This window comes from Canis lupus, chromosome 12, assembly GCF_011100685.1.
Source record: "Canis lupus familiaris isolate Mischka breed German Shepherd chromosome 12, alternate assembly UU_Cfam_GSD_1.0, whole genome shotgun sequence".
Lineage (NCBI taxonomy): Eukaryota > Metazoa > Chordata > Mammalia > Carnivora > Canidae > Canis > Canis lupus.
In genome coordinates, this window is record NC_049233.1 from 9830935 (window position 1) to 9858383 (window position 27449).

The 27449-nt window shown below is 46.2% G+C and overlaps 1 long non-coding RNA gene across 1 annotated transcript; it reads right to left on the reverse strand.

The window, feature by feature from the left end:
- Positions 1-27449, reverse strand: LOC119874267. The gene is made up of 3 exons (XR_005367375.1): positions 27325-27449; positions 6238-6407; positions 1-111 (listed from the first exon to the last, which is right to left on the reverse strand). It is a non-coding gene; the product is annotated as an uncharacterized LOC119874267 (long non-coding RNA).

Genomic DNA, 27449 nt, shown 5'->3' on the forward strand with positions numbered 1-27449 from the left:
CTGGGTTTGTGACAGCCTCCAAGATGTACTGCTTTCTGAGTTGATGTTGCCACATGATGAATATGTTTAAGATGTTTAACTCATGTTATTTTGAGACCCATGGACTGGCAGCTGGAGATGAAGACAGAGAGAGTGAACAAGAAGAAAGGAGTGAGTGGAGGTACCTCGGGGCTGGGTGAGCATGGCCCGTGCAGGTGCAGCTGAGGCAGCTGCTTATCAGACCCACCCGGTGTTCCATGCTGTTTGGCACCCCCTCAAGGTCCCTGCTCTTGTGGGCTCCTATCTGTTGCCAATCTGGGGTTGGCTGCTAGTGACCCTCTCCAAGCAGGGAAACCATGTTTACCAAAGTAAGATTTGCCCAACCTGTGTTGTCTATCGCTTCCCTGTTGACTGCCTCAGTTTACCCTCCCACCCAGTTTGGAAACTAGGAACACATGGATGTAAAAGTGAGAAGCTCTGTGCATCTCCATTAGGATTCTAGGTGTCTCCAGTGTGTCTGTGGGGTGCTTCTACACCGGGGAGCTCTACCGGGGAGCTCCACCCATCTTCAGAGAGCTTCAAGGACTCGACTTGTCTGTGTGATGGTCTGCTGCTCTGTCTGGGGTTCTGCAGGACCCAGAAGCTTCAAGACCTTCTGATGGGGAGTGGGAAAGGCTGGACAGAGCACTGACTGGAGGGCAGGAGCAGTGCTGGAATGTGTTGCTAAACAGCCACAGGCATGAAAGGTTATTAAACCCACTTTACAGATACAGAAACTGAGGCCAGGCTGATAAAGTACCTCCTTTCTGTGACACAGCTCACAGGTGGTGAACCAGGTCCATCCTGGCCCACAGGGAGCTGAGTCCAGGCCCCCCCATGGCCACCTTACTGCCTCTGGCCTCAGATACACTTTGTGTTGTGCAGACTCTGCATGTTGGTGAAGGTGGCTTTCTCTGCTTCTACCATGTTGGGTAAAAAGGTTTAGCCACTGTTCACTGTTCAGAGGGCTGGTAGGAAATAGCTGTTGCCCATTGTTCCAGTCCAATCCCGATTTATGTACATCCAGGGGTGTGAAGCCCAGGGCTAATACCATGCTCCTACTTAACTGTCTCTCTGTGTCTCCTTTGCTGTCCCTTCCCCAGGACTCTGGCACCAGAGCAAACACTGACTTGCCTGAGCTGGTGTTGAGCTTGGGGAGAGAGTGAGAATGGGAGGTCTACCTGTTATGCTGGCCAAGCCTCCAGGAACCAGACAGAACTTGGGGGGCAGCAAGGAAGGCCCCGCATGACCTGGAAGCAGCACCAACACTGGACTTGGTGCACACTCTGGGGCCAGGCTCCATGGATGGGTGGCAAGAATGGGGTGGGAGGAGGGAGTCAGCCTCAGAGGGTTTCAAAGCAGGGTGCTGCTTCTCCACATCTGCCCAGTACTCCCCACTCCCTGCCTTGCCTTCCTCATCTTCCCCCTCATCTTGTCCATCCTATATCTGCTCTTCTCTCTCCACCTTGCCTAGTCTATTTTATGTCTGTCTCTGCCAAGAGGTCTCTGTCTCTGTCTTTCCCTGTCTTCTCCATCCATTTCCCAAACTTGCTTTCCTCCGAAACAAAACGTAGCACCCTTGGGCTCCAGGACTAGGTTGTGAAATGGAAACCCTTGAATGTCCCCATTCAGAATGAGGCCAGGATCAGGTTCTAGTTGGAACCTCATACTTGCATGTGTGTGCACACGTGCACACACACACACACACACACACACACACACAGTTGTAGGGGCACCTGTCTTCTCTGCATACCTGGAGGAATGGCTTCCCTTCCTACTTCCCATCTGTATGCCAGGGAGTTGGCTGGACAGATGATCTTACACTGTGTCCCTGCACTCACACTGTAATTCTATGGAAATGGGTTTAAGTGACAGCACAAGGGACTCAAGGTTACAAGTCCACAAGTTCCTCTTCAGTCCTTCCAGCACTGAGTATCCGGACAGGGGTTCCAAATTCTCCAAGCACTGCCGTTTGGAGGAGGTTCTCTAGTGTCTCACAGCTGACACCCCAATTTTGTGCTGCCATAGCCTACTTTCTTCAGGTGAACCTTCACACACAGGCCTTCAAGACAAGCCCTTCTGCCACGCATGTGTTCATGTAAATTAGAATCTGCCTATAGCTCCTGGCAAACATCTGTGCTACTGCCAATCCTCTGCCCCAGGACCCCCAGGAAAAGAAGCAGCCCGAGTAAGGAACTCATCAAGGGATAGTGAGGTGACGGTGGGACAGGACTGCAAGAGGGGTGCCCAGAGGAAGGGACCCACTATGGCAGGAGGTATCTCATCAACAAGCTAGTTCCTTCACGAGACAGACTCCTGCCTGGAGACTAGGGGTACAGGTGGACTCTCAGCTTTGGAATTTCTTTGGGGAACAGAGCCTCACCCACCTGTTTAAAGAAATGAGAAGGGAAGGGAAAATGAAGTGCAGAGTTGCCTGGTACATAGTATAAATCTCAACAGGCTCCAAGGGAAGGAGGAGAAATCTCATTCATAACCTTGATGAATTTGAAACTTAATAAGGCCCAGCTAGCCCAGTGAGGGCTCATTAGTGGGAGGAGCAGAGCACTGCTCACTCCTTTCTCTTTGGGTAGCTCAGCCCCCTGTGCTCCTAGAGAAGGCTCTGGGATAATGCAACTTAACCACTAGACCATCAGCCTGCAACCCAGTGAATGTCCTCAAGCAAGTCAAAGAATGAATGGTCTCCTCTCTCTCTTCCTCCCTCCCTCCTTCCTTCCTCAGGAAGGGTATTCATCCTTCCTAACTCAGCCATAACACACTCAGCACCAGCCCTGCACAGCCCCTCTCTCAGCCACATTCCCCACCGCCACCCCCAGCCCCATAGGTGACCATTCTGTCCTTTGGGGTATACCCTGGAGTTGCATTTGTGTGCTTCTGTCCTTTAAATTTACACATGTGGTGTTGCACTGTAGACTCTACTCTTTGTCTTATTCTTTTACCTTCAGCACCATTTCTAAAGATCTACTGAGAAGCTGTATGTGCATCTAGTTCATTGTTTCTGGTTGCTGTCCAGAATTCACAGGGCTTGCCACCACATGCTACCTTTCTATTTCTCTGATGGGCCCCCACATTACCTCTACTACCAGCTGCCACAGCATCACTTCACAGAAGATCTGCACATGTCTTCCCAGTGATCTTCATGAGATCAGCCCCATAGTTCATATCCAGATTGGAGTGTGTACGTCGAAAGAGATGTGCACTCTTAATTTGCCCAAGTGCTGTGGGTTAGTAGGTCCTGCTTTGGTGGCCCTGGCCCATTTCATGGCAAATCTTTGTTTTGTTTAGTGGTTCTACAAAGATGCAGCTAAGCGTAGGCAAATGCCAGAAACCTACTGGCTGTGCCCTGCCCATTAGTGACAAAAGCCCAGTCTTCTCAGGGTCAGTGGCTCAGCTCCGGGGGCACCATTCAGATGGAATTTTCTGTTTTGTACCCCAGGGAACCCCTCCATATGAAACATAGTATGAACAATGCCCTGGAACTGTGTATTGTGCTGACCCCATTCCCTTGCCATTAGTGAAAGGGCAAATTCCCAGTGTCTCCAAAAGTGTATGGCCATAATATCCCATGCCAACCGCAGTCACTGAATCATTAAAGTTCCTTGGGAAAAGAGCATTTTTTCACTCGCCTCTTTAATTCACTTCAAGGTGAGTGACTGTGACTTTGTCTCCACCAAGGCTGCTCATTGAGAAAAGGCTAGAGAGAAGGAAAAGCTTGGATTGGAAGTCAGAGGATGCTTGAGCACTTGGCCAAGCAGAGGGACTTCTTAGTAGCCCCTCTAAAGTGCCCCCTCCCTTACCTACTCTCCTAGTATTTGCCCCTCCCTACTTGCTCAGCCCTGCCTTTCCTTCTAAGTCACAGCCAAGCCCTTTGAGGCCACCACACCACCTATGTTTCAGCCCTGGAATTGAGTTGCTCTCCTCAGACTGAGAATCAGAGTCTCAGCTTGACTGCTACTAGGGCAGCAGGTGTATCTCCCTACTGTGTTTTTGTGACCAGCTGCATCTGGGACCTAGGTTGCTAACCAGATATTCTGGAGAGACCAGCTGAATGGATTAACTTTTCAAAGTGCTGAAACTTCATTTGTCATAGCCACAAACTAGGAACAACTCAAATCAACATCAGCAGTAGAATGAGTAAACTTTCTCATTCCATCATGTATTCATATGATGGAATACTACATGCAAAGAAACAAAGAACATCAGTGATGAATTTCACATGCAATGTACTAAATAGAAGAAATTAGATATAGAAGAGTCCATTCCATTTTTATGAAGTTTAAAATCAGGCAAGATTAATCAACAATTATTAACCCACGGACTATTTTGTTTGATTTATATAACACTTCTTTACACACACACAGAGGGGATTGTTTTGAAATCAATTCTAGACATCATATCATTTCATCCATAAGCATTTATCAGTCATAAACTAATATAGTTATTAGACATAGACTAATAGATTAGTCTATGATCATAGAAGTCAGAATAGTAGTTACGTTTGGAGGAAAGATTTGATGGGAACGGGGCATAAGGGAGTTTTCTTGGGTGCAAGAAATGTTACATGGTGATAGTCATGTAGGGATAACTTGATATATTTCAAAATTCAGCAAACACTTGAACAGATATTTCTCCAAAGAAGATGTATAAATGGCCAATAAAATAAGCACATGAAATGATTCTCGGGATCATTAGTCATTAGGGAAATATAAATTAAAGCCACCATGAGATACCACTTCACTCCCACTAGGGTGACTATAATAAAAAAAGATGACAATAACAAGTGCTGGCCAAGACATGGAGAAATTGGAACCCTTGTATAGTGCTGGTGGGAATGTAACATGGTGCAGCCACTTTGGAAAACAGTTTAGCATTCCCTCAAAACATTAAAGATAATCATATGACCCAGAACTCTAGTCCTGGGTATATACTCAAGAGAATTGAAAATTTATGTCCACACAAAAACTTGCACACAAATATTATTCACAATAGCTAAAATGTAGAAACAACTCAATGTCCATAAACTGAGAAGCAGATAAACGAAATGTGGTATACCCATACAATTGTTGCATTCTCCAACCATAAAAAGAAATAAAGTACCTATGCAAACCCCAACATGACTTAACCTTGAAAACATTATGCTAAGTGAAGGAAGCCAGACACAAAATGTCATATATTGTATGATTCTTTTTACATGAAATTGCCAGAACAGGCAAATCCGTGGAGACAGAAAGTAGATTTAGCGGTTGCCAGGGGTGAAGAGCAGGGAAGAACAAACAGGGAGTGACTTTGAGGGTGATATAATATTCTGAATTAGGTAGCAGTAATGGCTGCACAACTGATGAATATACTGAAATTACTGAAAATTTAAAACTGCGAATTTTGTGGAATGTGAATGAACTATCTTAATAAAGCTGCCGTAAAAAATCCATTGAGCTGTACACAAGATTTTGCACGTTACTTTATGTAAGTTATACATAAGTAAATAAGTTTTAAAAAATTTGCCGGAAAGCAAAAGTTGAAAACTCAGTGCTAAGGGTTAAAAGAGTGAAACAGAACAAGTCTACAACTCTCTACTATGTGTGTAAACTCAAAATCACATACATATGAAGCAACATTGCATTTCTGTTAGGATTCATGCTGAAGTCAATGATACATCCTAGATTGTCTTTCCAAGAATCCTAATTTCTGCTTCTGATTTGAATTCTTCCCTAAGCCCTGGGCATGGGCTCCTGGCCCCAATTCCCAATCAGACCTCACCTGAATTTATTTCCCAGTGCTGAATCCAGATCCCAGAGGTCCTACCTACAATCAGTACTGACTGCTGCCCCACCTGCCTTCTGAATTGAACCTTCTCTTAGAATGCCCTTGGCCAAATCCAAACATCATTGAACTTGTGATGATCCTAACCTTTCCTGTGCGCATGTTGACCAGGACTTCCTGACCTTCTTTAGGGCAACCTTTGGTACTGGGTCAGTGTCCCAAGCCCACTCCAACCTGAAGACTGTGTCCCCACCCTCCTGGCTAGATGAGATATACCCAGGATTCAGGGTGACTTTTACTGCAGCCTACTGGTGTCTAGGCTGAAATGCCCAGGATCAGGAAAGGCTGTGTTTTAGCTTTACCCTACTGACAAGGTGTACACCTTGCCACACATGTGGTAGACTATCTGGAGCATTTGAAATGACAGACAATGGCACTTACCCTATCAAGTGAATGGATTGGTAATGAGCAATCCTCTAGATTGTCCAGAGACTGATTTTTCTTGAGCATCCCTCAAGAGGCTCTATACTGCAGTGTAGATCTCACCGAAGAAAATTGTACAATTACTGTGTATTGGTTGAGCCTCTTGGTTGCAGACAACAGAATCCTCTCTAGACAGTTTAAACAAAGAGCAGTTTAGTAAGGTATATAGAGAGAGCTCACAGAATCATCTGAACTGCTCAAGAGACAGTCTTACGTTCAGCTGCTGGAGACAAATGCATTAACAAATGTCAGAACTGGCCTTTTAAGGGAATCTACGCTTCCATGACAGTCAGCAAATGGCCATCAAGCACCACAGAACCACGCCAGCAAAATGGGTGCCCCCTACCCCAGGGTCTCATTTAACTCGGTTTCCAATCAATCAAAATCTCAGTGGCACTTAATTAGAACTAATACTGGAAGCTAGGGGTAGGGTAACCAACCATTCCAGGCTGCCCAAGACTGAGAGTTTTCCAAGATGTAGGACTTAACAGTGCTAAAACCAGAAAAGTCTCAGGCAAACTGGAGTGAGTTGGTTCCTAGCTAGGAAATGTGGTGTTTCAGGACTCTATATTGGGAACATAGGGAATTGTCAAAATTCAAAGAGGAGGTTAATTGATTTGGGGCAGCCGCAATAACAGATAATCTCTAAACTACATGAGAAAAATAAGTTATGATCACCATTTGTTGAGTATTTACTATAGGCGTGTGCTTGCTGAGTGCTTTATTATTACTATTGTTATTATTTTATTATTATTATCTCTTTTAATCTTCTCCACAAACGTATGAAATTGTATTATTTGTCCAAGGCTCTTATACTGTTTTGGGGGGAGATGGGCAATAAACAAAGAAGTAAATAAATGGGGGTATGTTGAAGAGTAAGGGAGAAAAGAACAAGGCAAGACCACAGTCAGGAAGGGGTGGCTATTATAGCTAGAGTGTGCAGGAAAGGCATTTCTGGGGAGGTGACATTTGAGCTTAGACCTGAGTGATGAGAAGGAGGAAGGGGACACATAACCATCTGGGGACAGGATGCTATAGCCAGAGGGAAAAGCAAATGCCAAAGCCTTGAGGTGGGAATGGAACATACAGGGAACAGAAAGGAGTTCAACGTGGCTGCAACAGAGCACAAGAGTAGTGAGATATAAAATGAGACTCGGGTCTGGTTGACTACAGTACGGAGATGGATTTTATTTTAAGATCAATAGAAAGCTAGTCAAGGGCTTTAAGCAGGGGTGTGGTATAATTTGATTTTCATTTTATAGCTAAGGTCACAAAGCTAGTGAATGGGAAATGAAATTTGAAGCCAGATATATATCACTGCAGAGCCTTGCTTTCAACTGCCATGCAAGTGGACTCCATCGGGATTGATAAGCAAGTGCCTCTGTGTATTGGTATTCACACATGTTCATTCTGTGTATCTACACATGTATGTGTGGATTCTACAGAATTGGTTCTCGACCAAGGGTGATTCTTGCCCCCACCCTCCAGGGATATTTGGCAATGCCTATAGACATTTTTGGTTGTTACATGTTGAGGGGGGGTTGCTGCCAGCATCCCATGGGTAGAGGCCAGGCATGCTGATAAACACCCCACAATGCACAAGATAGCCCCTACAATAAAGAATGATCTGGTCCAAATGTCAATCCTGCTCCACAGTGAATGGAATAGACATCTTCTTACATGTGCAATGATGGGTCAGCTCAAATTAAACCTGAGACTCCTTCCAATTCTCTCAGTATGTGTACTTTTCTTAGGAGACGGCTTTCAAAGCTGGCAGCATGCCAATTCCCAAGCAGCCAGCCAGAGAACAATACACCAAGCAATACTGGCAGCAAGCTGGTGGATGGAGATGGGCCTGGCTCTGTGGAGTAAGATGGGCTCTCCCTAGGCTTCCCAACACTCAGTCCGGGCATTGGGGCTGGAAGCCTCAGAGGGTGACCACACTGCAGTTACATTTGAACCCACTGTGTCTACTCCCAGAGGTCCCACTCTCTAGTGACATCTGAACACATCACCCCTGCTGCACACCAGATTCCCCATTCATGGAGACCCTTGGTGCATGCACACGCACCTTCCACTTACCAACACCATAGACAGACTACACATCAGATAGAGATAGTACATCATACCCACTAAAATGGATTGAGTGTTTTCCATGTGCCACTTGCTGTGCTAAACGCTTTTATACAGTATCTTTTTATTTGGTTTTCTTCCAAAGCAAACCTCGAAACAAAAATTTGGGAGCAAGTAGTTTCATTGGGAAGTGATCCAGGAATTACTATGATAGAATGGAGAAGTAAGATAGCAAAGGGAGAGAAGCCCATTTATGGCTATTAATGAAGGAGTTACTACTCTGGGCAACTGGAGCTGATGCCCACTGGGATCCTCTGGAGACTATGTGTAACACAGCCCAGGGTTGTCTCCCACTCAGAAGAGAGGAAGCTGGGGTATTTAGCCACCAACTTCTGTACTTTTTGTTAATGTCCAGGAGACATCAACTCTGGCTTTTCCTGCCTCCTGTAGCCCAGACACTTCTAGCCCCCAAAAAAGCACTGTCAGGGGCTCCAAAAGCAGGGGGGCAGGTAGAGGAACCACATGCAGGTAACCTCCAGGCAGGCTGAGGGGTTGTGGTAGGCACCAGCAGCAGCTGCTACATCTCCCACCCCACTAAGAAAGGTATTAAGAGCACTCCATTTTAAATGGGACAACAGGGGCTGGAAGAGTTTACATAAACTTTCCCAAGGCTACACAATTAATGAGGTATGGAATCAGAATTCAAACTCAAGTCTGTCTGACAACAGAGCCCACATTCTTACCCACTATATTAGCTTCCTGAGGTTGCCATAACAAAGTACTACAGACTAGGTGGCTTAAACAACAGAAATCTACCATCTCACAGTTCTGGAATCTTGAAGTCTGGGATGAAGGTATCAGCAGGTTGATTCCTTCTGGAAGACTCTGAAGGAGACTCTGTTTCATGACTCTCTCTTAGCTTCTGGTGGTTTGCTGGTAATCTCTGGCATTCCTTGGCTTGTGAATATATCACCTCTTATCTTTGTTTTTATCTTCACATGATGTTCTACTTCATGTGAAGGTCTCTGTGTCCAAATTTCCCCTTTTACTAAGGACCTTAGTCATATTGGATGGGGGCTCACCCTAATGACCTGTCTTAACTTAATTTAATTGCAACAACTCTATGTCCAGATAAGGTCACATTCACAGGCTCTGGGGGTTAGGACTTAAGAATATGAATTTTGAGGGAACACAATTCAACCCATAACATCCACCATGCTTGCTGCTGCCCCTCCATACTCCATGAACCTTGTTTTTTCTGCACACCCTTTTTTTTATCCTTTGAGCTTATCCATTGCATCCTGGACAAAGTGCCCTTTCATTTATGTCCCCAGCTGCTTTTGGTGGCCCTACCAGCAGGCATTGAGTGTGACTGGGTCACAGCCAGAGAGTACAGCACTGCATGGGATGGAAGAAATCCAGGGAGGAGCCTCATGGAGGGGGCTTGGGCCCGAGGTCCAACCCACTGTCACCTTAATCACCAAGATTAAATCACCAAATACAATAAAGAAAAGTATTATGGAAATAAAACACTGCCAAAAATCTTTCTAAAATTGCGAGTGCATGCAACGAGCAGTCTGGGTTTATAAAGAACAAATTATGCCAGACACACTTGATTGTGCCTTTGAGGGATCTAAGAAATTAAGGGATGGGAACGATGGGAGAGATGCAATACATCTTGATTTTAATACAGCAATTGATACATTGTCTTGTGGAATTGTCCCTGCAAAATTAATTCAAATTGGCTTGGTGAGGAGAACTATCCCCGAGGTTGAAAACCAGTGGAAAGATAAACAAACAAATAATGATTAAGGAGAAAACCAAAGTCCACAGCCCTGAGGTAGGGAAAGGAGGGAGGGTAATGTGAGAGAGGGGAAGCCTGGCTTGTCTGTCAGATTCAGGAATGTGCAGAGGTGTAAAAGGGAGGCCGTGTTTGTTTGGAGAAATGGGGAAGGGCTAAAGGGCTACTGAGAGCAAGGTTGACCAGAAGCCTGCAGGACAGTGGGCTTCTCCAACCACTAGATGGCCATATGGCCCATCTGAAGAAATTAGGACATTGGGGCTACACCCTAAAGAAACCCACAGCCTGCATGGGGTGAACTCACTAGAAATAAAGACAGTTGACTTCAGCAGCAGTGTCAGGTACTAAGCTTTGGTTTAGGTTTTTGCCTTTCCAAATGCACAACATTTGAAGTGAAGTCACCCATTCTTCAGAACCATAGAAACCTGGCTTGGGCTCAGAGTGTTGGAGCTGGCAGGGGGCTTAGTGAAGGGGCTCCTCTTTGCACAGATGGGGAAGCTCATGACCCAAACAGAGAGAAAAAATGGAGATCTGTGGGCCCAGGACTCAGTTCCAATGTTCATAGAGCTGGGATAAAGCCCAGGAAACACCATTTCTAACAGGTTTATCAGGGATGATTCTGGTCTGGATAATACTGAAAACCACAGGCCTGCATTCACTCCTGATCCTTCCTCCCTCATACTTTCTTTTTTTTCCCTCCCTTCCTTTCCCTTTCTTCCTTCCTTCTTTCTTTCCTTCCTTCCATCCTTCCTTTCCTACCAAAACATTTTTGTTCTGTGCCTATCTTATGGAAGGCATTGCCCCAGGTTCTAGGGACACAGAGGTAGAAGGTGATTACACTCTTTGAGAAGCAGTTGGAATACTCAGTTGGGAGAGTTTACAGGAAGCACAGGGAATAGAGATCATATTAAAAAATACCATGCAAACATCACCCAAAAAATCCAGGAAGATGGAAAGTATAGAACAAAGACTTGGTTTTCTTAATAAATATACTGCAAGGAACAAGAATAAGAGAGAATCTCTAGATTAAAGGGGACTGAAGAAACAAATCAGTCAATTACATGTGAGACATTACCTGCATCCTGATTTGAACAAACTGTTAAAAAGAGCATTCATGAGACAACGAGAAAATTTTGAACATTTGTGGATATTTGATGATTTTAAGTAGTTAAGAGGTATGTTGATGATCTTGTGGTTATTTTTTTAAAGAATCCTTACCATTTACATAAATACTAAAATATTTATAAGTGAAATTATATGATGCATAGAATTGGCTTCAAACTAACTCTGTGTGTGCATGTGTGTATGAGTGTGTGTGTGTGTGTGCGCGCACATGTGTATGTAAGGTGGTGTGGTCTCTAGTGTCTAGATTAAACAAGCTTGCCCATGAGTTGATAATTGTAGCTGATGATGGGTATATGAGTGTTCATTATACTATTATCCATAATCTGTTGTATGCTTAAATTTTTCATAATAGAAGTGAAAGAAAGAAAGAAGAAAGAAGAAAGGAAGGAAAGAGAAAGAAGGCAGGAGGGGAGGAAAGAAATGCAGATGATAATTAAGTCATCCTAGTCAACTAGGATGAAATCCTAGACTGATGACCAGATAGGCTAAATCACAGAGGGTCTACTGCTATGGTGGCAGGGCTCAACTCAGAGAGGACTAGCCATCAATCAGGCCAGGAAGAAAGAGGGGAAGTGGGAACCCACATCAAGAGAGTATGGACCTGTGCAGGCCACTGGAGAGTACCTGATATCCAGAGCTGGCTATGCTGCTCTCAGGAGCTCAGGGATTCTGGTAGATGAAGGGAGTAACCAAAAGATTTCAAACAGAGGAGGCGTGGAGAGGCACACATTTTGCTGAGTTCACTTGGGCTTCTCTACAGAGATTGGACTGGGACAGGGAGACCAAATGAAGGAAAACAAGTTATGGCCACTACAAGGGTCCAGATGAGAGGTGAGAAGAGTCAGGACCAAAGCACAGCAGTGAGAAGGGGACTCTGGAGATATTTAAGGTGTAGGATCTACAGGGTTTAGTGTCCAGCTGAAGGAAGATGTTTAGGATGGGTTTCTTGTTGGATGCCTAAGGGAGGTGGTGATATCATCTCTCAGCCATAATGGGGTGTACAGGCAGAGGACCAGGTAGGGTAAGAGGTGAGAGATTCATCTGGACATCTTGCATTTGTGGGATAGCCATGGGGGAGGGTTCATACATGGTTGGTTGTACAAGACTACAGCTCAGAAGAGAGGTTTACACCAGAAGATGGACATAGTCTTTAGGAAAGAGAGAAGAAAGGAGAGGAGAGCAGGACAGGGGAGGGGAAAGAAGGAAGCCCAAATCAGTGGAGAAACATTGAAACCCTAGGGAGTCAGGGGCATAAAAAGCCTGAACGCAATCCCAGTCTTCTGTTTTCTGCCACCACCCCCCCCAACAGCTTCTGTCCTGTGATTGTCCACTCAAGTTTCGAGGTCTACTGGATCAGTACTGACTGCTGACAGTGGCTTTCTTCCAGTTCCTACACTCATCATCCCTGCCAGGTGATTCTTCCACCTGTTGGTGGAGCGAGTCTTGCTCAGGAAGCTGATGGATGCCTCCATCGCCAAAGCCCACTATCCTGAGCATCAGCTCAGCCATCCTCTCCTGTGTATCATTTCTCTGCTCATGACTTTCACATGTTCTGGGGCGTGTGGTCCTGGCTTGGTCATCAGGCATTTGTGTAAAGTTGGACATTTATTTAACCTCTCCTAAGCCCATTTCCTCTTCTATAAAATGATGATAATCGTCCTGACTTCCTAAGTACCACACTATATGAATAGTACTTAATTATATATATATATACACCTCCAAAAATGCCATTGGTGTTGTCATCGTTCCCCTTGTTCCCACACACCTGTCTCATGCACACATGAGCAACCCCTGTTCTGTTTCAATGGCACCTGCAGACAGCACCTGGTTCCTGTTTTCCTAGATACTAAGCGCCTGCCTGGCCCTCCCCTTGAATGTTGACACTCGTTGTGCTCTTGGGCTATCTCCGGGTCTTCATTGGCCTGGCTTCCCTCCTAATTCAGAATTTTGGCCTCTCTAGCTCCTTACCCTGAACCACTAACCTTCTGAGAACAGTGGCCCAGCAGGACCTAAAGAGTCTCCAGTGATCTCAAAGCATTTCACATACTTGCCAGAAAGTTAGCAGAGCATAGCTGTTTGTAATACTGATTTTCCCAGCTTCTAACCACTAACATGATGGAGAAGTAAGGGAAGACTGTCAGAGATATTATCCCCAAACCCCACATGAACATAGCAGTGACTACAACTGGGGATTGGAGTGACTCCCAGGTAGGAGGCTGCTTGAGAAGGCCTGACCAGAGCAAGGAAAACTACACTTCCCATTCTCTTTTGCACAAACAAAATAAGAAACCCACTTGTGCTGGTGAAGGCTGACTCCCTCCTTTGTGATATCACTAGACATTATGGAGATGGGCACTTTCTAAAGCATTTATTTAAGAGCCATTTACCGGGAGCCCACCATGAGGCACGTACTAACTGCTAAAATTGAATTTATTTCCTGTATTAAATCTCAGGAAAGATTGGGAAGCCTGGTCAGTGAAGCCTCCAGGTAGAATTTCTATGCCTTTACAGAATAAAACGTGTATTGCTTAGTGTGCTGCTATTTATTGTTCCTGTGGCTTCCTCAGAGGGAAAAAAAATAAGATTTCAGCCTCACAGTGCTCTGGCCAACAAGGGGGCTGTATTATCTTAGTGATTAGCTTGAAGGAGCAGGAGTTGTCTTTTGTTTTCCTGAAGCCACCTTAATTCACTGCAGTGGTTCATTTGGAGTGGTATTTTAGGAGAGACAGAAGGTTGTTGCTGTTTTCATTCATTTATTTGTTTAAAATAGTATTCACCCATTTTTATTTTTTAAAAGTAGGTTCCATGCCCAACGTGGGGTTGCAACTCATGACCCCTGAGATCAAGAGTCGCATGTTCTACCAATTGAGCCAGACAGGTGCCCCAGTTGTTGCTGTTTTTAAAGATCAACTGGAAGTAAGAGATTGATTGGATTATCTAGAAAAAAATTTTGGATCATAGAATCAGCTAATTAGTCCCCAGTATCTATTCTCCCTTCCTCCTCTCAGCAATCGAATCTCCCGTGTCTCAGCTCTGGCTTCCCATCAGCATACATCCCCCAGTCTCCCCTGCAGCTGGCCATGGGGCCAAGGTCTTGTCAATGTATTTAAGGAGAAATGCTGTCCTCGACTTATGGGTCCTGCCCTTGAAATATGTAGGTGTCCGTGCCATTTGATTAGCTGGACATAGTGCCCATGATTCAGAGGTGACCATATGGATAAGAGCGATGTTCTAGAGGAGGAGTGTGGGTCCCCAGATGACCGTAGAGAGCTGAGCCATCTACCCACCATGGACCATCTGCTGGCCTCTGGTTGGTCACAGAAGAGAAAAGTAAATGCACTGAAGTTCTATGGTCTTTTGTCACAGCAGCTTAGCCTATACCCTACCTAATACCTTCTTTACCATAGTAAAATTATGAAAATCCAAAGTTCTTTGTATACCTTTTATACAAATTACCACACTCTCCTCCTCCCTCACCCCCAAACTCACAACTGCTTACATTCCAACTGCTCTGGGCAGCATACCAAAGAGTCCTAGCACAGCAACTTTGCTCAGTTTAGGCTCTTTTACATTCTAACTGCTGGAAGAGCAATCATTTCCCTGCAAAACTTTAAAATGTATGCAGTAAGCCATAAACAGCTTACTTCTGAAAACATAGTTTACCCTTGAGAAGTGCAAGTTTTCTATGTGTTAATCACTCTGTTTTGGAGAGTATGTTTGAGTTATAGAAATACATGTTAGAGCAGTGAGGTGGCTTCTGTTTATATTGAATGTTCTCTAGAGTGCCATATCACACCAAAGGACTCTTGGAATCGACTCTTGCCCTGCCCAGGCTGCTCAGTCTCTGGCTGTTTTGGTTAAGACTTTAACCAAAAAAGTGTGGGATAATTTTTGCTTGACAAGTAATAGCTCAGCAAGGTGATAGGTGGGGTGGGGATTATACAATCTAAAGAAATTATATTTCCTTTCATGTTAGAAGAGAGAAGAATAAAATCACAGTCATAAAATTTTTAAAAATCCTTGTCAGGCAATCCTTTAGGCAGGAGAAAGGTGTTGAGAAATCAAGCAAATAATGACAGCATGCCACGGACTCCCAGAAGGTTGGGTGTCACTTGCATAAGCAGCCTGAGAAAAAGAAAGGACCCAGTCAGGATGAAAATTAAATAAAAGCCAGATTGTGGTGGGTGAGAAGAAATGAATCCACCTTTGATCTAGGTGTCTGTTAGGCTGAGGAGCTCACAAAATGAACAAACCCCTTTACTGAAACAGAGATAATGGTGCTGATATGATAGCTCCTGCCACCTTCACTGACCCTGCCCAGCAGTGGAGAGGCCTTCGGGGGCAGCCAGGCCCAGCCAGACCCTTTGCCAGTTCTGACTCAGGCAGCCTGCGCAGCACTGGACTCCAGTCTGGCCACTCAGTAGAGCCAAGTTTATAGCCATGACACCAAATGCACCTGTAGTGAGTCTTAAATATGCCAGCATCCACCAAGTAGCCTCCCCTGAGCTCCTCAGCAACCTGACAGATGGAAAACACTGGATTGATGCCATACAGACCCGGGTTCAAATCTTCTGCTACTTTGTAGTTGAATAATCTCGAACAAATTACTTAATAATTTTCTCTATCTCCCCCTCTGTTAATTCACAGAATTGTTTAAGGATTAATGGAAGTGTGGGATATGAAATGCCTGCCCTTCTGTGGAGGTGAACCCCTTTTCTTCTTTGTTGGTCATCAGATTCATAAGGTCCCTGCCCTGCCCTGAAGCCTGGGTCCCTCAATCTTTGTCCACTTATTCTGTTCCTGATGGGGCCTCCTTTCAATACTCTGAACTTACCCAGATCCCTGTGAAAACTGCCTTCCTCTTACTTCCCACCACACCCCTGTTGTGGGTCAGCCTTATATCCAGGAAGCTCTGGGCCACCAGCCCCATGCTGTCCTCCTGGGCCAGCCTGTATCCCCAGAGACTAAGATGCTGAGCTTACCCCATGGAAGCCCAGAGGGAGGGGTTGCCTGGGAGGAGTGAGCTGAGGAAAGCTTCCCAGGCTTTCTCACTGCATGCCCGGGTAGCAAACCTGTTAGTGAACTTCAGATCTTGTCTCTGCTACTTCACAACCATATGAGTTGTAAGGCACCTTTCCTCTGGACTTCTTATGAGGTAAGTACATGTCCTCATTTAAATCTGTTGGACTCCAATCTGCTGTAACCTACAACCAAAGAGACCCACCATTCACAAGAGGGCTGCATCTAAAGCACTTGTCACCCTGGCAAGACACTATTTCCTCACAACACGTTCTACTGTGTGACTCCTGATTCTCCTTCCAGCGGGGTCTATGCTGGCCTGTCCATCTGCAACCCTCCCTCTTGGTTTTCAGTGCCACTTGCTTCCCATCAGTCTCTGAGCTGCCCAGTTACACTCCACCTCCTTCTCCATCAAGGCCAAGACCAGGGTAGACTGGTCAGAGATTGGAAAATGGTTTGATAGTGGGATCAGGGCATAATGAATGCTTTTCTGGCTCTGGACAAGACCGAGGACTCGCTCCCACTCAAATGAGCTGTCACTCAGACAAACACTGTGTACCCCTTAGATGGGGAAGTGATACAGTGGGGAGGGGGACACTCAAGGATTTCTTGCTAATTGTTGCTGTCAGCTTCTCCCAGGAGGAATAAGAGGTGCCTTGAGGGGTCAGGGATTGAACCAACCAATTGCCCATCTAGCGTTATTGTCACATGGCTTTCCATTGACATGCTGTTTCAGGATAAGACTTCTCTCTGACTCTGGCTCTCCAGTTGGGTCAGTCAGTAATGATTCAGCACCTACTATGTGCCAAGCACTGTGCCAGGTTTGTTCTTGAGGGCACCTCTGGCTCTGCTGCATCAACCTGCTTTTATCATACAGCACCTACTGGGGACACCACTCAGCAGAAGAAACAAAATAGTCTTTGAGCCTTCTTGCTCTTAATGAAGTAAAGACCTTAAGTGTCAAAAATGGAAGAGAATTTGGGGACCATGTGTTCTGATGTTTCTCAAGTGTTAGTGGGAAAAGCCTTTTTTAAAGTGAAATCTTAATCATTAATCAATACTGAGTAAGAAGCAGGCAGAGGGGGAATGCCCTGGTTGACATGGGGGAGATGCGATGCCCCCTCTGCCTTTTGCTCCCTTAGGAAGCCCCACAGAAATATCCATAGACCCCAGTGGAGACCTCTGGCCAGGTGATGGTCATGGTTCTGTTCCCTGCTCAGATTACATGCAGAATCCAAATAATGTCATTTGCATTCCTCGCGGTATTCCAAACATAGTATAAAGAATATTGAACCCATCCAACTCTTAGAGGTTTATGGAGGAGAAAATTAAAACCTGGGAGGGGAAGTGACACGTCCAGGACCCCAGCCTAGGCTCCTCATTGGACCTTTTCCCACCACACGCTACCAACTGAAAGGCACTCCGTGCCTCTCTCCACTTATGTCCTGAGCACAATGTCCCATCTGGCTGTTCAGGATCCTGGAAAGTGAGTCCCTTTACATGAGACAGAGGCCACGAGCAAGGGTGTCGGGTGAAAGGTCACAGTGCTGGGGCCGGCGGGGGACAGTAGAACTTTGACCCCGAGCTCTGGCTGTCCAGGACAACAAAGGCTCAGCTGCCAGTGTAATTATGGGCCTGTCATTATTCATTAGCTCTGCACACGAACTGGCAGGGGTGCAGATGCAAGAGGCATGAGGGAAACTGGGAACATGAGAAGGAACTCAATGACTGGGGCCCTGGGGAGAGCAGACATGCCGACCATGCTGATTTGGGCACCCCACCCCCTCACCCCCCTACTCACTCCCCTGACCCCAGCTGTCCCCTTAGTGTCCAGAGAATGGTCAGAAAGAGGCCCTGGGCCCTAGTCCTCCATCCTGTGCCAACTGTGGGCCCTTGGGCACTGTAGTCTGCCTCCCTACTCCCCTGTGGCTGCCACAAGTCACTCATTCACATGCTCTTTCATTCAACAAATATCTATTAAATACTTACTATGTGCTGGCATTTTTCTAGACACTGGGGATATAATAGTGACAAAGGTCTAAATTTGGGTGGAGTGGTCAGAGAAAGCCTGAAGAGGTGACATTGGAGCAGGGACCTGAATGAAGTGGAGGGAGGGGGATCCTGGTACAAAAGGCCTGGGGCAGGGCTGCAATGTGCCTAGTATGCTGAGGGAGAGCCAGGTGGTGGAGCAGAATGAGGAAGGGAGAGGGGTGGGCAGTGAGGTCAGATTCATACTCCGGGAACAGGTGTGAGGAGCAGGGGCCTGAACAGGCTGGTCCAGCAATCCAGGTGTGGGATGTGGTAGCCAGATTAGAGAGGTACAGTGGTGTGGTAAGAAGTGCTCAGAGTCTTGTCTTTACACAGCTTATGTTTTATACATTCTGACAGCTCATCATCTCCCTCAGGGATTGTTCCCCATCAAGATGTTGTCTGTCCCAGATCAAAGAGTGACGAAGGGACTTAGAATTTCTCTCAGGGCTCTCCCCCATAGAGATGTCTCTCATCACACTCCCTTTGCTTCTCCAAGGGGGACTCTTCCCAGGCCGGGGGGGAGGCCAGACATCTGACCCAGAGTGGGCTTCCAGGAGCTGGCAGCAGGACAGCATGGGTGGGGAGGGATCAGGTCGGTGTCCAGGAGCACAGGTAGGTAAGCAATGGCCCCACGGATGACAGAGATGCTCAGGACACAGAGGGACCATAGCCAGGGCCGCCACAAGTGGTAGGTGGGGGGACCTGGAATGGCCCCTTCCTTGTGGCACGGGCTTGGAATTTTATGACTGCGACCTCTGCACCCCTAGTGCTGGACTGCTTGAGCCAAACACCTTGCTCACACATATGACCACATGCCAGGATCAAGGCTGCCAGACCGTTCTCATGACAGGAGCCTGGGCTTGTAGTGGGACCGTTTGCCTGCTCCTCTCCACTCCTTCCCTTGCATATTTAGCCAAAGTGGCACTTTTAGAAAATAACAAGCCTTGGTCAACATACGGGCTGCCATTTTGGAGGAAAGACATGAGAGTTTACCCATGTCAGTGAAGAGTAGGAGATAAATGATATGGTATTGAACTAGAGAGTGGTATCAAACAGATCATGATTTTATTTATTTATTTATTTATTTGCATGAGCAAAAAAAAGATGGATCATGGAAAGTTTCCTGAGGTGCCAGCAGGAGCTTCTAAGCCTGGCATGAGGATTCAGATCCCTTGTGTATATTTCTCCCCTCGACCAGATGTAAAGCCCCCCAGCTCCCACCCTGTCCATAGCTATCATAGCTGATGCTCTTTTGGTGCCTGCTAAATGAATGGATGAAGAAATGAAGAGAGGCTAGCCGCTTCTACTCCCATGCCCAGCACAGTGCCTCAGGCATGGAGGAAAGTAAGTTGAATATTGTCAAGATGATTACATTTACCCATCCTAGGTCCCACTCCCCTTGCAATCTAAGAGTCTACTCACAGTTTCCTAAGGTGAGAGCTAACCAAACAAAGGCTACAGAAAGGAAGTCCCACTGTCGGGGGCTGAGAAGGTGTTACTTATTACCCCTTCAGGCCAATATACTAACATCCTTTGACAGGTGCCTTCTGGAGATGAGCTTGCTGGGGGAGATGGCTGAGGATAGTTTGGATACTTTTCAAATCTTAGGATAACTACACACTTGGCTTAGCATAGGCGTGGCCCCCCTATAGGAGGAAGGTCCTACCCAGACAATCAGAGTCACAGCCCTTGGGCAGGAGGGCTGTGAGAAGCAGGCTCTGGGGGCTTCTCTGGTCCAGTAACAATGAAAATAGTAGTTACTAACATCTTGATGGGGCTTTCCAGGGCATACGATGCTGTCTCACACCTTCTCTCTGACCTCACTGCACCTGGGAGGGAAAAGGCCAGTGCGGCTTGCCACTTCACCCTCAGAGATTTGAGAAGGGCCAAATGGCGCCCTCAGTGCTGCTGAAAATAAGAACCAAGACTGGATTTGAGCCCTGATTATCCAATTCCAAATCCTCAGTCCCCGCCATTGCACCACGGAGCTCCCTCTGACAGTATAAAGTTCAGAGCAGGAGGGGACGTGAATGATCATGTATCCTAAGCCCCTCATTTAGCTGAGGCCCAGGAAGGAAGGAAGGAATGGGGTCCCTGTGCCTGGGGTCCCGCCCTGTGCACACATCTGGCCACATATTCCCATTCCCCTAATGTTCTCCATCCCCTTGACATTTGTCCCACCATCTCTATTTTACTCTCCAGACTGTGTTTCCTCTGCATCACAAGACAGCTGTGGCAGTTTACAGCTGTTTACCAGCAGCCAGATAGAGGAGGAACCTAAGTGGAATATAAACTATTGAATTAAATTCACCTCTTCAAATGCCGCCCAGATTCGCTCTACCTGAGAATTTCAATCAATGCTGGTAACTTCCTTTTGCCCCCTAAATGGAAAGTAACAGACGCAATTCTGCTTGCCGCTGGAGCTGTGCTGCCACTGCGGCAGGTGCACGTAGAAGGGAAAGGGGTGTTCGTGTGGATGGGTATCACAATAAGTCACCTGAAGATGCAGCTCTCTTGAGCTTCAGGCAATGCCATTAAGCAGGTGGGGAAACAGCTTCATTTCCCAGAGCCTGAGTATTAGAGGCACCCATGGGGCATTGGTGGAGGCTCTCAGGAAGACAGAGGCTGGGGTTCTGTCCTTCAGGACACTTTTTTAGGGACTCAAGGAGACAGGGGATGTCGAGGAGGAATGGCAGGGGATGTCAAGGAGGAATGGCAGGGGGAAAGGAACACGAATTTCCTCCCAGCACCAAAACGTGGGTAAGGCTCATACCCAAACAAGCTGCCAGCAACCCACGCACTGATAACAGGCCAAAGGGATGAAACATGGGCCTTCAAATTTTTATAGCACAAGATGGCCCTGGTCTGGGGGTTCCTGGTTCTGATCCCAGTTTTACTATTTATTAACCATGTGATCTCCTTAGGCAGGTCATTTATCTTTGGCTCCCTTTCCCTCCCTATAAAATTATGGGAGGCAAAAGCTTTTTGAGAACTGTCAAGTGCTATACAATTGTGAGCTACAAATATACTGGGGGCGGGGGGGGGGCGGCGGAAGAGGAGCACCCTGAGAGATTTTCCTCTAGATCCCACAGACTCTAGGATTGGCCTCTGGATGCAAATGGGACAAGAGGGACCAAGGCCCACCTGTACTTGGAGGATGGGCTTGGCCAGGGTGGCCATCCCGGAAGTGTCCTCTGGGAGGCAACAGAGAAGGTGCCATGGAGCTTGGATACCCTGGTTCCTCTCTGCCCCAGAGTCCTTGGGGTGTAAGGGTAGAGGGAGGCCTAGGGTTGTGACTATGTCACTGTGTTAGAAAGGCAAAGTGCTGGAGTTTCACAGGACCCACTGTGGCCCTGTTTGCTGGTGATCTCTACTGCTTTTTGTGGGGTCCCATTGCCTTTCTGTTCCCCCAAAGTCTGGGTCTTCTTTCAAGATGAGCCCCCCAGAAAACAAGACACTTATCGGTCTTCCTTCCCTCATAACTCTTTCCCTCCTCAGAATGGGCTCTCTTGACTGGTCAACAGACACTTCTAAGCCCCTCTTCTTGAGAGCAATAGAAACTACCTTACTTAAGGCACAAGAAAAACAAGACAAAAATAATAATTGAGCACCTGTTAAGAACCAGACACTGTCAGCTAGTTTATAGACACTAATCTAATTTACTCCACATAATAAACAGTTAAAGTGGGTTCACTTATTTTTTGAATAAAGAAACAGGTACAGAGAGGTTAGATATCTTTTACAAGATCATATAGGTGGTAAAGTTATAGAGCAGGGATTTGGGAAACCTAAGTTCTCTGACTCCAATACCCATATCCTTTCCAGCATGCTAGCCACCTAAAAGCATGAGGATGCTTGGGGAGGCAAACGCCAGAAAAACTGGAAACTGCAAAGAACCATTATAGAACCTAGACTGGGCTTCTTCCTCCATTCTGGATCTCTCTATGATAATAAGCCTCCTGGGGGGCAAGTCTGTACTTTACTGAGTCCTTTTGGGGGATCCCCAAGGTGCCTGTGTTTCTCTCTTACATCCTCATCCCCATTCACTCCCTTGTTTCTCAGCAAGTCTATGCTGCTTCAGGTGGGGTTTTTTCCCCACTAGCAAAGTTATTTTCCCATCTTTATTCAAAACGTGATATGTGAGTACATACGGGTCCATAGATGCTGAATGTGAGCACACAGTACCCCCTTTAAACCTCCGCACATCCTTAGGGCAGGTACTGGTGTCTCTGATTCTTGGGCAGGGTAACCGAAGCCCAGAATCACCAAGTAAGCTGCCCAGTGTCACACAGACAGCCAATCCTCCACCTCAGCTTTGTGTAGTTCTCTGGAACTCTGTAGTTCTCTGGGATGTTAACCCCACTCATAGGGTTCCATCAGAAAGACAACCCGCTTCACCATCTTCTCCACTCTGAATGCCTGACTCTTCCTGCTAATTTAATATAGAGAAGTAAATCTATACCAAACACCCGCCCCTGGCACTGTGCTGGGATAGAACAAAAATATGTAATGTGCCTTAACACAAACATGACCTCCTTTTGGTCCTGCAACATCCTTTGGGCCTGTCCCCTCCTACCACCCTACCCATGTCCCTTTCCATCTCCCTTGAGCACCTCTCTATTTGTACTTGTCTGTAAATGCAAGTGCTCTCTGCAGAGCTCCATTTCCAGCCCCTTCTCTCCTCATCCTCCATCAGGGCCGGCAAATCTGAGGAACCCAGGAGGCAGGCATGCAGCAATGCACACAGAAGGCTGAGTGTCAAATGGTAGCTGCTGTGCAACAGCCAGGTAATACTCCTGCCTGGTTACAGGCCTTGAACCATCACTTGGCCCAACAAAGCGCCCAAACAAAGCACAACACTGGCAACCCCTGTGAAGCCTAGAGCTGCTGATTTGCCCCTTGTTCAGGTTTCTGGTTTCCCAGGACTATTGCATCTATCTCAAGCATCCGAAAGTGGCCAAAATCAAATCCACAATCCCCTTTTCTCAGCATCCTCCTGCCTGCATTCTGCAATCCTTCTCTTTCAAGTCATTCTAGCTACAATACTGGGTCCTATTGGGTCCTGTCTCCCTCCACATTTGTTGACCACATCCTGCTAATTGACCATCTCTCCCTCTCCAACCTAAGCTGCTCTACTTCAGGCTGTTACCCCTCCGCTGGAATATTGTCACAGCCTCCTTCCTCAGTCTCACTCCCTTCCCATCCATCCCCCCATCACAGTCAAGTCATTGACCCGAACTACAAGTCTAGGGCTACTTCTGGTTTACAAGCCATAGCCTGTAGGAAGACTCAATCTCCTTAGCTCAACATTTAGGACCCTCCCCCAGTGAGCAGCATACCCCTTCAGAGCCCCCATAGCCCTCACTTCATTTTCTGGACACAGTAAACTGTTCGTACTTATCCTGCATATACCATGGCCTATAACACTGCCAAGTCTCTACTCCTATTACTCCCTCTGCCTGGAGGGCCTCCTACCCTTTCAACCTCCCCTTTGCCCAATAAACTGCTACCTTTGCTGAAATCATACATTAGTGCCACCTCCTCTGAGAAGTCCTCCTTGGTATTCCTCAAGTCTGAATCAGGCAGCCTCCTTGTCCCTTTCCTGTATCAAGGCACCACTCACAGGATTTTAACATTTCGTGTTTGCTGTCTGTAACCACATGTGGCTGACATTGGAGTTGTCTACCCAACACCATCACCCCTTTTCCTGATTTTATTCAAGCAGGGAAATGCTCAGCCCAAGGGAGAGTGACTGTAGGAGTAGTTAACACTATGAGTCAAATACTGTGTTAAGCACTTCCTTACTTCGTCTTTAAGGTCTCATTAACACCATTTTAGGTGATAGGGAAACTGAGGAGAGATGTTAAGCATCTTGCCTAAGGTTGTGTAACTAAGAATTGGTGGAGTCAGGATTTGAACTTGGCCATCTGGTTCCAGAGGCTGTACTCTTAATGGAGATGCTACACTGCCTTTCTCGTGAACAGTGCACCACAACTGGCCATGGCAGCCGGCTATAACATCATGTTCCTATCTGCCTGTGATTGGCGCAGGAACAGGCATGTGACCTGGAATGCCTGATGGGATATAAAAAGAAATCAGCTGAAGGGGAGGTGGGTAGGGGGATGAGGTAACTGGGTGATGGGCATTAAGGAAGGCATGTGATATGATGAGCACTGGGTGCTATATGCAACTGATGAATTATTGAAAACTATGCCTAAAACTAATGATCTATATGTTGACTAATTGAACTAAAATAAAAATAAAAATAAGTCAGATGAAAACTTCTAGGAAGGCTATTTTTCCCTAATAAAAGAGAGAAGTGAAGGTCCCTGACCTACCTCCCTCTGTCTTTGGACATTGGTTCTTGGTAATATTGCTGGGCTGATGAGCCAGCAGCCTCTGCAGACCCCAGTCCCAAACTTCTTTCTTGTTTCATGAGATAATGGGTGTCAGTATTGCTTAAGCCATGATTAGATGAGCATTCTGTTACCTGCAACCCCACCATATACTTCAGTCCCTGGAATAGTGCCTAGAACATAGTGAGCCTTCCATAAAGGGCTGCTTAATGAAAAACAAAAGCATGGGTATACGTGGCCATACAAGTTAAACTCAGAGCACTGCATGAATTGCAGACACATTAATTTCTCTGAGCCTGTTTTCTCAACTAGGGGCTGAGCTCAGTGAATTCAGTTGGGTTACCACTGTTTCCATTTTCAAGTATAAGAAAAGATAAAGTTGAGGTGCGTGAGATCCCCTCACAATCATCCATTGCTAATCCTTGGCAAACTGACAGAGCCTGTCCAAGGGCAACAAGTTCTGAGGGAAAGTCAAAGAAGCATATCACAGAAGAGGGAATGGTTGGGGCTCGCCCTGGGGCCAGTCTCTGAACAAAGAGAGCTGCAAAGACCCCTTCTTTCTTGACCTTTGAGCTAAGCCTATAAAATCAGGAAGCATCAAGGGACCCTGGGTGGGTGATACAATTGGTTAAGTGTCCAACTCATGATTTCGGCTCAGGTCATGGTCTTGGAGTTTTGAGATCAAGCCCCACATTGGGCTCCATGGTTAGCACAGAGTCTGCTTGAGATTCCAATTGAGAGTCTCTCTGCCCCTCCCCCTGCGCACATTCCCTCTCTCAAATAAATAAATAAAATCTTTAAAAAATAAAATAAGGAAGCACTGGGATGACTTTCTTTGTTCACTGTGGATTCCTGAGGGGTACCCAGGGGCCTTCCATTCATCCACCACCAGCAGCTAGCAATAACTCCAGAGACCCAGTGCACAAACTTCACTTTCTTTGTTGGATTAACAAGTCAGATTAGACCAATGGGGATCACTGATCCACCAGCCAGTGTCACTCATGGGTTCCAAAGGAGTTGGGACGATGTCTGAAGCACCCCAACGTTGCAAGCCAGCCCTTGGCCAAGCCTCCATGCCTGCCCCCTTGCTGTCGATGGGCACCTTTGTGGGGCCTTATGTGAAATTGGCCCCCAGCTCCATGTTCACTCCCATTTCCCCATCAAAAGTCTGCACTCTGAGAGGTCTAACATCAGTCAGCTGTGTGTTAATGTGAAATGAAGTCTTTATCTGGATGATTTGCTCACTGAATCTCCTCTCCCCTAAGGTGCCTTTGATTCATCTTGCAAGCTTTGTGTCAGTTCTCTACCATTGCTTTGCACTGTTTAGCTCTTATATTATTTATTTTTCACTTGTTTTCTAGTTCCCCAATTATACTGTAAATTCCTCTAAGACAATACCAATATCTTCTACCCATACTTAGGATTCAGGTAGTTGTTCAACCGTCTATTCAACATCTGTTGGGTTTATCCTAGGTACAAAGCTCTGTGCTAGGTCTGAGCTTTCAAAAATGAATAAAGCACAGCCCCTACTTTCTAGATCTTACAGCCAGTCTATGTGGGGGAGACAAGCTATAGATGCAGATAATTATGTCCCTGTTCCTTGAATGTCCACAGATTCATCCCCTTACGTGCTAACTTCTTTCTTGGCCACCTCTACCCCCTACCAGCCTTTATTTCAGCTAGTCTGGGTAAGTCTGTTTCTTGTAATCAAGACAAACCAATTACAATATCCCCCCCAGGCAATACATGTTTGAACTGACTCTTAAAGAATCAGTATAAGGGAAATAAGGGCACGGGGAGGATATTCCTGGCAAAGGGGACAGCACGAGCAGCAGCAAGGAGGCCAAGAACAGTCTGTTGTGCGCAATGCCAAACACATGTGCATTCATTTCTATTTTCAGGACTTCATTGTGGAATGGAAGGCTTTGTCCACAGGAAAGCAATCCTAAACATCAAAAGGCTGATTAGAAAAGGTATTTTGGGACATGCGTAGGGAGAAAAGTCCCTTCCAGGGAGCCTGCAAAATCACACTGGGTAGGCAGCTATCTCCAAAGACCGATGCTGAAGGTGAATCCTGCTGATTCACAGCAACTCATTTGATGGCCAAAGATGCACCAGTAAGAGGGAACAGCCTAACCACAGCAGCCAAAGTCCTGGGAGGATAAAAAAGTTCTCAAAGAGGGAACAACTAAGCTGAAAGGGACCCTAAGATCATTCCATCCAGCTGAATCCTGATGGCTTCACACCAAGATGGGAGGAATGTGGGACCAACACCCAGACTTTTACTCCCTGAGAAATATCATTTCACCAGGAATTTGATACTTACACATAAAAGGAATACAGACTCCCAAAGCTTTCGAGTGTAGGAGTTTAGGGAGTATTAATATGATAAGAAGCTAGATTTGATCCACTCTCCAGCTTCCCAGAAAAAGCTGGCTCTAGCATACTCAGCCAAGTGACACATGCTCTAAAACAATCCCAAGCATCTAAACAAGGCAATGTTATCCCCATTCCCCTGCCAGGCTCCACTGGGATGCCAACTAGTTCTTCATCTCCCAAGCCCAGCTTCTGGGAAGTCTACATTTGCTAAAAGGCTGGTAAGAGTCAACTTAATTCTATAGAAATTAATTGAAGACCTACCGTGTAAAGCCCTGTCATTGGAAAAGTATGAAGAGCTCAGATATTCTTACTTGGGACCCATCCCAATCATCCAATTCCAGAGGATCAAATGTGGTTAGCAAGGACACTCTTGCCCTGTGAGGACA